The following is an 11793-nucleotide window of genomic DNA, read 5'->3' on the forward strand; positions in this document are numbered from 1 at the left end:
TCGTGTTGCACATGAGAATTTCATGGCGGGGCACCAAGGTGTCCGAAGGACGACCCACCGCGTTTTGCAACAGTATTTCTGGCCAGACCTGCGTCGAGAAGTACAAAGTTTTGTCAGGACGTGCGACACCTGTTGGTGTAATTCACTGAGAAGAGACACGGAATTTGGCAGAGGGGCAGGAGTCCTACCATCCCGCCAGAACCAATGCCAGGACGTTCGTGATTCAAAAGCCTTCGTGGACAAAAAGCCACCGCGGAAACACAACGGGGCCTTTACCAAGCGGACGGTACAACTACCAGGATGTGTACCCTATGTCAACAAGGTATTTACTCAGTCGCCGGCGTTTCGTAACCGCTTGCCTGACTTCCGGTCGACGAACCTCGAAGGCTTAAACGCAACCCGAAGGCTGAACTTCTGCGAAGACGTGAGAGGGGAAGACAAAACGTTCTCGGCAAATCAAGAGCGTCTTGGCCTCTAACGCGCCGACCAGACCGCAAACGACAACGTCTGCCTCACGATGAAACTATCGTACAACGCAGAGTCATCCATAACCAGTCATACGGTCGCCCGCAGAAAACCAATGGCGAATACAAGGATACCGACAATCCAGGGTCCGTGGTTTAATCCCGTTTGTTTTGTACATAGTGTGTGGTCCTAAGTTGTTTGTAAACCGTAATTGTGGTCCTACATTTGTTTTAGTGTATGTTTCTATTCGCTACGTGCGTGTGCTGTGCGGTGAAGAGTGCCGGTTGGACTGACTGTGCTCTTGTGGACTGCGCCCAAGAACTTTTCCGTCGGTACAATGAACTTCTTCCATCTCCACCTTGCCTATTTAACTCTTAGAATAGTTGTTGCTCCCCAACAACTTTCTTAGACCCGGGGTCATTGTGATGAAGTGCCGGTGGATGAGGAAGAAGACGAGACCGAGCGCGCAGCTGCGATGAGTTCGTGCAGCAAATCATTTCAGGAAGATCTGGGAGGTGAGACCGTTCGGCAGGGGTGGCATACTCGTCCGGTAGTCTGACGAGGCCTGCATCATCGATATTCTAGCCTGTACTCAGTTCTCCTCAGTGCCGGTGAGAGCGTTTATTGCTCCTCACCTTGCATGCCTCAAAGGTGTCGTGAGGGGAGTTAGCAAGGACTTGAGTCCACCGGAGGTGCTGAATGGTTTCGCAGCGGCGGGTGCCATTTCGGTCTTCCGGTGCAGCAGAACAGTCAACGACAGAAAGATGCCAATGGAATCCGTCATCGTGACTTTTGCGGGAATCACCTGCCCCTCGGAGATTAAGTCATGGCCTTTGCTGTTCCGGGTGGAACCCCTTCAGCCTCCGCCTTTCCAATTCCACAAATGCTGGAGATACGGCCATAGCATCAAAGGCTGCAAATTGAACTGCCGGTGTGTGTCGTGTGGAGGAGCTCATGCTGCCTCCGAGTGCCAAGCAGCTGAACCCCGATGTTGCCTTTGCCAGGGATCGCACCCGGCTGATTACTCCAACTGTCCGACTCGTGCTCAGGAAACCAATGTGTTGGAAATCATAGATAAGAGAAGGTGCTCACGTGGGGAAGCTGTAGCGGTGGTCAAAGAAAGGGCGCGTGGTTATGCTACTGTGGCCTCCCGCCAGGACTCTGTCAGCGAGCAGTCCATTTCCAGCATGATCAATGCTTCGGTATTGAACTCCATGACTACCATTGTACAGCCTCTTATAGGGTCTCTGTCCGAGTGCATGAGTCAAATGCAAGCCATGACTCACAAAATGGCAGAGTTTTTGCAAATGTTCTCAGCGACTTCCTCCTGCTCTCAACTTCAACCTGCTGGAATGGGCTTCATTGTAGGTGCCGCAAATGGGAAACCACCTTCACTGAATAATGCTGACTTAGCAGAAGCAGCCCCTCCCTAAGCATCGGATCATCTGGCCCCATTGCCACCTTCGGCATCGCTGCCGGGCGGCACTCGGGTCTCCCCGCCTACTCCTCTTGTAAACATGCCATCCCCTTCTGATGAAAATGCAGCAGTCACTGATCTAGGACAGTTTCTTGTGTCCCAAGAAATGTCGTCCGCTTGTTTTGAGGACTCGGATGAGATGGAGGTAGGCCAGTCCTCCCCACTGGCCCAAAAGCGCAGGCTCTCCCCCACTGATGGGGAGGTAAGCAAAGATTCCAAACCAAAGAATGCCAAAAATCCAAAAAGTTCCGTGCAGTCTCCCTACAACAGGCAGTGCAGTCTCACTACAACAGGCCATATCATCGGCGCAGCTTGGCTAACAATGACAAGTATACGAGTACTTGAATGGAATTGCCGCTCTGTTTTCTCTGCTTCTCCTGATCTTAATTGGCTTGTGGCTCAATACCACCCTGACGTTATCCTACTTCAAGAAACTTGGCTTTCTCCCCAGAAATCATTTTTTATTCCAAATTTCCGCTCGTTTCGTTTGGACAGGCAAGGTAGAGGTGGAGTGTTATTGATTTTAGTATCGCAAAAATTCTGCCATAGTGCACACATGTCATTCGTTTCTCTCTCATCTGAGAGTGAAATTCTTGCAGTTGACTTTACCAGGAAATGTTTCATTCTCCCTTGTAAATGCATACTTTCCATATGGGGTGACATCGACTGGTTCACTGGATGCAGCTTTGGCGGCTTGTAAAATCATGTCATATTAGCAGGGGATTTCAATTCTCATCATGTGGACTGGGGATATCGTACTGAGGCTTGCGGGAGGCGTTTATGGGGGTGGATTAGCGACCACTCTCTCTCCTGTGAGAACTCAAAAGCGGCTACATGCCTGCGCGGCCGGAGTAAGTCGGTATTGGACTTGACTTTTGCGAAGCCGGGTCTTGTTGCTGCGTGGTCTACGGCAGACTGTGCTACATCTTGTGACCACATCCCCGTGGTTTTTGATATACGCGGAAGGAAACACGTTACCCGTAGGAAGCACTCCTTTGTGAATATGAATCGGTATGAAAATTTAATGCGTTCAGCATTAGCTTCGATACCAACTCAAGAAATTGACGCTCGTGCCAAGGAGAGTATATCAGTAATTCAGGATTCGGCCACTCGAGCTAGATTTACGATTTCTTCGGTTAAAGGGAAGCCAAGCAGTCCTTGGTGGAATGAGGAATGTACGAGGGATTTCCGTCGAAGAAAAGCAGGGTGAAAACAATTACAGTATAACCAGTGCCCCGAAAATTGGAGCAATTGTAAGTTTTTTCGCGCTGTGTTCAAACGTACTGTTGCACGGGCAAAAGAAATATATAACACAAGCCGCTTCTCCTTCCTTTTGAAAACTAGTAATAGGCGTGCGCTCTTCTCGTTCTTGCGGATTAGAAAAAACGGCCACAGCTCACCAAACCTTGATTCCTTCCTGCACACGCCAACAGCCTTAAAAATTCTTCTTGATCAGTTGGCTGTAGGACAGCAGGCTCGTTTCACTTCCCGCTACCCGGTACTGGTCCCAACGGCCGATGGCTCCCCTCTCCTGGTCCCGGCTCCTCTTAACTTTGACGAGGTTACGAAGGGAGAGTTATACGATGTGTTACAGCGTGTACCCGATGCAGCACCAGGCCCAGATGGTATTACTGTCCCAATGATAAAGATGATGTTTAGGGAGTCGCCTGAACACCTGCTGCATATTGTGAACCACTCTCTGCGCGCTTCCTTGGTGCCTCTTGATTGGCGTCTGTAGAAAGCTGTTCCCTTGCCTAAAAATCTGGGTTAGTTCTTTCATTGGGTAACATTGGGCCGATAAGCTTAACGTCTAAAGTAAATATTGTTGAGTTGGTTTTATTGGCCAGAATCGAAAATTGTAAATAGTGCTAGCATTTTGAGTGCTCGACAGGTGGGTTTCAGGCCAGGCTGCTCGATATGGTCGGCGCACATAGACCTAGATAGCCGCGTTCATCTGGCTCGTCGTTCCAAAGAGGCCGCAGCGCTTGTGACACTGGATGTGGCCAAAGCATATGATTGCGTGGAACATGGCATACTTTTAGAAAAGATGGATCGATTATGTTTCTCCGAATATATTACTTCGTGGGTTAGGATGTTTTTAACCGATTTCCAATTCTTTATGTCTCAGTGCATCGTTACCTCCTCACATTACAATCAAATGCGAGGCTTAATTCAAGGATCCGTTCTTTCTCCGGTTTTATTTAATGTCTTACTGAGCGAGGTTCCCGCTATTGCGGGCGTACAGTCGTACTTGTATGCTGACGATCTGGCATTTTTTAGCTCTTCAAGCACTATACATGTCTGCAGCTGTATATACATGTCTGCAGTCACTACAGCTTTATATGTCGACCTTAGAGTCTATAGAGACATTAGAGCTATATATAGAGACCTTCGAGCCTATCCTTAAATGTCAAAAAGTGTGCCCTCTTGGCATTCCCAGTGAAAGACCCCGTTTCAATTTATCTGACATACAGACAGAAATCAATACCGCAGGTTACCTCTCTGAAATATCTGGGAGTGTTGTATGAGAGCACTCTCAATTGTCGTCCTCATATCGACTTCATTGTCGTGAAAGGAGGACAGCGGTTTTCGTGTTGAAGAGATATTGTAATAACAAATCAGGTATGAGCAGAGACGTCCTGCTTATGCTCTATCCCATGTACGTGCGCCCTATTCTGGAATTCGGCTGTATCCTTTTTTCTAGTTATCCGTTCTACAAGCTCCGACCATTGATTACATTAGAAAGGGAAGCTTTGCGATTGTGTTTCGGATTGCCAAGTTACGTCCCCGTTCAGATATTGTACTGGGAGGCTCGAATCCTTCCTCTGATATCTCGTTTCAAGGTGTTGACAGTAGAAGCATACCTTCGTGCAATGGAAGTGCCTATATCACGATCACAAATGGTTTTTTTACACTCTCCAGCGTCCTTTTTTTCCCAATCATGGCCCATGTACAAGCGTCCACAGGTAGTGTTCGTACAGTACTTGCTCGCCGCTTTAAATATCAATATATTTTCTGTACCTACACTTGACTACCGCACTGTGATGGTGGACATTGATTTCGTCAACATTTTCCCTCCAATGCCATATGCTTGCCGGAGAGCACAATATCTGCCCCTTTAGCAAACTACCTAGAAGAGTTCCCGACACATGTAGTTATAGCCACAGATGCTTCTGTTCAAGACAAAAAAGCTGGTGTAGGTATCTTTTCACCTGCGCTTGACTGGGCATTTCCTCTTCGTCTTCCAAATTTCACGTTAATATATTTGGCAGATTATTTGGGAATCGCGCTCGCTCTTTGAAAGCTCAGCGAAGAGCATTCCCAGGTGATCATTGTGACGGATTCTTTTTAGGTCTGCTCCGCTTTATCTTCACCAACCGTTTCCACTTCGCCGATCGCTGTCGATGCTTACACCGGCACATGTCAGGGAAATCCGTCTGGTCTGGGTCCCAGGGCACAAAGGTGTTGAACCTAACGAAACCGCTGATTACCTGGCAAGAGTAGCACTGAATGGTCCTCTCGTTGATACTGTGCCCCTGATAGCCTATGTTGTTGGAACTTGGTTCCGAAGTTACAGTTCGCTAGACAGCTTCCCACCAGACAGCATCGCTGGCTGCCCTGACATTGAGCATCTCCGGTACTCTTGGAAGTGTGACTTTGCGCAGTCTCGACTGTGTGAGGTCACACTGACTTGCTTTCGATGTCGAACACCTAATTTGAATTTTTATCTACACCGCACACGCATAGCGCCATCGGCCATCTGCGGCTTCTGTGAAGAGCAGGAAGCACTTGACCACTTCCTGTTGTCTTGCCGGCGGTTCTCCTCTCTCCGAAATCGTTACCTGGATGTTCCCGTCCGGTGCCTTGGTCTCGCCTTGTCGGTGCCTAATTTATTGTCATTTCAGGCAGTCGGGCTTGTTTGGTGCAACGGGGGTGTTTTTCGCACTCTTCACTCATTAATTGCCGAAACAGGTCACTTGCCTTGTTAATCAATCGAAACAACCAATTTTTAATCGTTTATTGAAATACCTGTTGGTACAGTAGTATTGAATTTTTTGGTTCCAAAATTGTTAGCATCACTGTACCCTATTTTCCCTTTGTTTGAAACAAATTACTATGCTTCTTCAACAGTGAAATCACAATAAGACTTGGCCAATCCCCAAGAGTGGGTACGCGCCATTCTTGTTCCGGATCCAACCAACCAACCAGGGAGCATTCGGCGAGATTGTGCAGCGGAACGCGAAGTATAGGAGGACTGAAGAGAGCACTGCATATATACATTATTATGTAGTTTAGTTTTCGTTTGAATCATTACGACGTCTGCTACTGCAGTGGCCACAGTGTAGAGTACAAGCATTTTCGGTGTCGAGACCTCATAGAGCAGGGCCCAGAGCGGAGGTACAAGGGCACCGGTCGCCGTGGACACGGCGGTGCCCACGGCCACGAAAAAGTTGAAGTCTTTGGGCAGGCTGCTGGCGACACCCGCTATAAGAATGACGGGCACGGCAAGGAAGGTGATAGTCTAGTCTTACGGCCCACATCGTCCGCTGCTACGCCAGCTGCCGGTAGGGCGATCATGGCTCCCAGGGCGTCGGCGATCCGCACAAAGGAGCAAAGCCAGCTGCGGTTGCAGAGCAACTTCCATTCGCTGACCGCGTTGTTGCCGAAAGTGGCCAATTCGAACTCCCACGAAGAGCAGGAAACCACGGCACTGACCTCTCCGGCGTCTGGTGGGTCACGCACGAGGCAGTGGCTTGGCTCGCCATGGTCGTCCAATGGAATAGCAAGCGACTTCCACTCGGCCATACTGAAGTTGGCGAAAGCTACGGGCCGCTGGCACCAGTGGTCCATGACGCCGGCCGTCACCTTGAAGCTTTCGTAGTGCAACACATAGAGGCAGCTTCCGACTGCTGCGCTCACAATGGTGAGCAGCTGGAACAGGCCGTTTCCGTACACGTGCTGACTGTCTCGCCGGGACTTCAAACCGGGGGATGCCTCGGTGGTCGCTAGGGCACAGGCTCCCATAGCACCGGCTGCCATACTTCTGCTTTTTCTTTGGGATATGGGACCGGGGGAAGCCTTGGTGTTCGCAAGTTCGAATACTAGTTGTGGTGGTGGTGGCCCATAATGTGGCGCATATCCACTCAGGGGGATGGGCTAAGAAGATTTTTTTATTAAAAAGAACGAGATAACGCAAAATAGTACAGACGAAGAAAGAATTTAGAACGTACATTGAAGAGAAGAACAGAAAAAGAAAGAGGAATGTTACCGCTATTGCTTCCGGCCTTCCTCTTTCTCTACACTTGCAAAAAATTCCCCCGCATTTCCCCGAAGGGGAGTATGAGGAAGTGCGAAGCACGGGGTGATGCTATGAAGGGGAGTTTGTTGAAGTTTGGTGGCATTTTGCCCGTTAGTTACATTAACACCCCCTCGTGATCACGTTCGGCTTAACACGCCTCGTTTGTCCCTCTGCGGAAATCTTGGTGAATTAACGTGTATGTTCGAGAGGAGGAGCGCACCTCACCGCAGCGCACCGCAGCTGCGAAGCGCCGACCGGAGTGAAGGGAGAGGAGGCGCAGTCACGTGAGAGAATGCAGAACTAGCGGGTTTGGAGTATCACGTGTACACCACGCAGTTATCAAGCCGCTATAACGCCGCTGAGTCGCCAACGCACGCCGCTGACGACGTAGTTTGAATGCGTTAAAGATATAAGGCGCATTACTAACACTGATATCAACGTCGCGTCTGTGGCTTAGTCGGTAGAGCGTCGCGCTTCGGCCGCAAAGTCCGCAGATCGAAACCTGGCGCCCGATGCTGTTTTTTCTTATATAGTGTAGAGGCCTGGCTGGCGCGCCGAGAGAGGGTGTTGCGAGCTGGAGAGTAGTAAAGGGGCTTTAGGAGAGTAGGCGAGGGGGGAGAGGAGGCGCTATGCGAGCGCGACGATTCAGGCTCGCTTAAGAAGTGCATTCGCACTTATTCCTGGCCAATCTCCCACGTGGGTATGTGCCATGTCAGCGGCCAGGCAGCGCGCGCCCATCTCCCCCCGTTGCTAAGGAAGACGAAAAGCGCGCGCACCCGCAGCTGTTGCTATGCGGACGGCGGAAGGTTCGGGGTCGCTTATAAAGTGCATTCGCACTTAAAAAGAGGTGCCACGTTCTCAGAGCTTGCATAGATGGCATCGAAACTGGCGCGGGGTTTGCATTTTAATCAGCTAGTAGAATTCTGGCATAATATATTTCAAAATGAAAGGTCCATGTGTGATATAATACGACAATATGACGAAATTGGTAATAAATATTTATGTCTACGAAATTTGTGTTATTCCTGTGGGCATGTAAAGTTTCCTGGTTTAAGAAACCGGTGCACTGAAAGCAATGAAAGCAATGAAAAACCGGAGCAATGAAAGCATCAATGATTACCCACAAAACCAGCTTGCCGTAAACTGACTAAGGCTTCTAAGGGCGCCACACTCGGGCCAACAGTTGTCCGAAAGAACAGGTCTGTCAATGATCCGCATACTGCGGTCACCCGTTAGATGTTCCGTAAAGTTTGGTCGCTCACCCATTGGGAGAATTGGCCAGACGAGAGTTGTAATCTCGCTTGAAGTGGAACTACCAAGAGTGGCGTACCAAGAGGTGTTCTTTAGTCACATTTGAGTTTTCACGTCCCTTATGTCTTCTTAATCTTGTGTGCCTGCCCTTCCTCCGTATTGCGAACTACAGATCCGGTGATACAACCGCTCTCTTTTGAAAAAGCGCTTGCCACGCATCGACAGAGACCACCAACGAATTATTGTTTTCAAAAAATAATGCCCCATCTCGAATGTACGAAACCGGGTGTCAAATGGAGCTGTCACAGAACAAATCATGGACCCCTCCGTTTAACGACGGCGATGGTTGAACGCGAAACTTCCTCGTGATGGATTCTTTTGTTGGCCAATCCCGCACTGTAAGTAATTGCTGCTCTGGAGATACGCACCAACTTTCTACAACACCCACAGCAACTATCGTGCGTGCACCCTGCAGGCCTAACTTGGGGGTTCATGGATGGATGGCGCGAATCGGCACCTGCTGCTTAGCGACCGCTTCGACAATATCAAATGCAGCAACCGAATGGGCGCCGGCTTCCTAACGCGCCGGACCCAGGTTCGATTCTGTCCATGGAAAGCGTTTTTTTGTTTACTTCACGCACGATCATTCAGCATCTTTCATCAACATTAATCAACAGACAGACAGACAGACCAAACTTTCTAGGTTTAGGTAGCCTAAAAAAGACTATCGTCTTTGAAACCGCTTCCCGAGTTCTCAATCGAACGAACCTGGGTCCCTCACGTTTCGTCCTGGGCCGGTTTGTAATAAGCCGTTTAATAACATGGGATCATTCGTCATAGGACATTTTGCCAGTTAGGAAAGTTCTTCAGAGGAAGGGTAAAGCAAAATTTGCGGTGTACTTATGGACGTAAATGGCGATCATTGCCATGTGACCGGATTTCAAGCATCTGGAAGTGAGGAGTCATACAGCGACGACAAACCGTGGTGCTTGGGAATATTATCACTTTGATGCGAGTGAATGCGACGAATCTCGCAGGCAGCGTGATTTGGAATACGTGCGATGTGCTTCGACAATCGACTGAACTTGCAATGACCCCTGCATGACTTTGGAAGGTATCGTGCGTGTGTACTCTTCGAGAAAGTGGAGCACCACAGAGACCTGCGCTTTTCGCCAGAGGATAACCTTCGATGCCTTGCTGTACGAATGCATTGTCAACGAATCAAGGTTCACCAAGGCAAGGAATTCAGCTAAAAATTGACTTGCCATTTTAATCCTCTCACGTTCTCTCACGTTTTGCTGTTTAATTAAAACAGCTCCCAGTAGTATGTGTTAACTTGTGTTTTATGGCACGAACGAAGTTTTGAATGGTTATTGTCGATGGTCGTTTAATACTTTTTTTTCTATCCGGGAGAATAACTTTGCTTTCATGAACAGATTCAGTGTTATTGACGGAGCGCGATGATCGAACAATGCAGTCCGCAGGTCGAAATCAGCTGAAAGTGCCGAAATGAGTCTGGGTAAATTTTGTAGCGCTACTTAGGTTTCCGTGAAGAAACGACTTCTGTATTTCTTGTTAACAGCTATGCGGTTTTGTAATTACACGGCTATTAAAGAAAAGAAGCCTAGCGCGAGCAGCGGGCATGCTATCCGCTGGAGACGGCGTGGTCTCCGGCGTGTTGCAGAGTTACATTCCAGCGCGCACCGGGATCCACGCGTTTCCGCGTGCGGCGTGTTCCAGCGTCCAGGGTCCAGCGCGCTCCATCGTTTCCGCCTCCGGCGTATTTCAGCGTTAGGTAGTTCCATAATCAGGCAAACGCTGGAAGCGGAGCTCCAGCGCCGCTGGGTTTTCCGATGGGGGCTGCGCTGGCCGAAGGGGCCGGGCTCGTGACGGAGCGGACGAGTGTGTGGACAGCGCAGATGCGCTCGTCGTAGTCAACTGCATGTAAACCGTCGGCGTCAAAGTCCTCTTCGGTGATACTCGCCTGAATATGGCTGTCCGATTCGTGCAAGGCTTGCTGTTTGTCGAAAATGCTGTCGAGATGCGTCTTCAAGTCGAGAGTCGGTGCCGCCGGGTTCTGCAGGGGCGCGTCGAGTGCCGTCACCTTCTTCATGACGGTGGTGCGGAGGACTCTCCGGCGGCTACGAAGCGGTTCCATGGCGCGAGTGGGCAGGACCAGACGGCTGGGGGTTTCGGCACTAGATATTTGTGTAGCGAAAGGGAACGCGGAGACCAGTCGTCCGGCTATCAAATATGGCTACGACCGACTGCCGCGTGAGCCGCGCTCGTGGAGCGAGCTCCCGCTGGCTGCGCTGGTGGCGCGCTTCCTGCCCTTTATTTTCAACAAGAACTATAATGTGCACACGTGGAGGTGGGGGTTCTTTTCCACGGTAGCTCATCTAGGATAGACACGGAGGAAATTTAAAGTGGCCATGAGTATAGAAGGTGACAGGCTATATGCGCCACTATGTCGGCAGGGAAAAAAAATAGTGTGCATTTTTTCGGACGAGCTGGTATACGACCGACGTGACGGGAGTCACGTGTCAGTGTTGGTGAGTCGCTGCAAATGGGGGCGGTTACTGCAGTAGACAATCCAAACGCCTCGTGACAGTCCCGATTAGCAGTGAGTTTTGTCAACGGGTTTAATACAGGGCTGAGGGTCTCGTCGCCGTAACTATGGTTTACAGAAGGGTTATTTGAAAGCATCTAGGCAATAGTCAAAGCAGTGCTTCTGGCGACGAGTAATTGAGACTTAGAACATTAGAGTTTGATTATTTTGGCTTCCAGCCACGCTAGGGAAGGGTCTCAAGCACGGGCTTTCGAAGGGCATGAATTCCCTACTGAAATGGATTGCGGGGGACCAGCAATGTCTTGAAATTGGATAAGAAGCAGCTAGGGATATTGTCCTCTATTACATCCTCGTACTTTTGCATCAATCAATCAAAGCGGCGGTATTCGGAGGATGGGGTTCTCTCCAGAAAGGACTGCCCAACACGACGCTTTGCACGCATTGTACTCTTGGTTGCTAGGCTCATCATAGATCTGATAGACGCCAGAGCGACAGAGACCACACTAGATTTTTTTGTCTTGAGGTCGGGATCTGGCAGCGCCACCGCAACCTATTTTTTGAAATTGGCAAAAAAGTGATGATGTGGCCTTGCGGAAAAGAGCAGTGCGACTGCAGTACGCCTGCTTGGCATGGGCGAGATTGAAGGGTACATTCATAGTAGAAAAGATGGTTTCGAGCTCTAGGGCGCCTCGTATCGTCACGACCTAAGTGGGTCTGTATTGCATATACTGT

Source organism: Haemaphysalis longicornis, unplaced genomic scaffold, assembly GCF_048455015.1.
Source record: "Haemaphysalis longicornis isolate Haplotype H1 unplaced genomic scaffold, Haemaphysalis longicornis Haplotype H1 scaffold_3, whole genome shotgun sequence".
NCBI lineage: Eukaryota > Metazoa > Arthropoda > Arachnida > Ixodida > Ixodidae > Haemaphysalis > Haemaphysalis longicornis.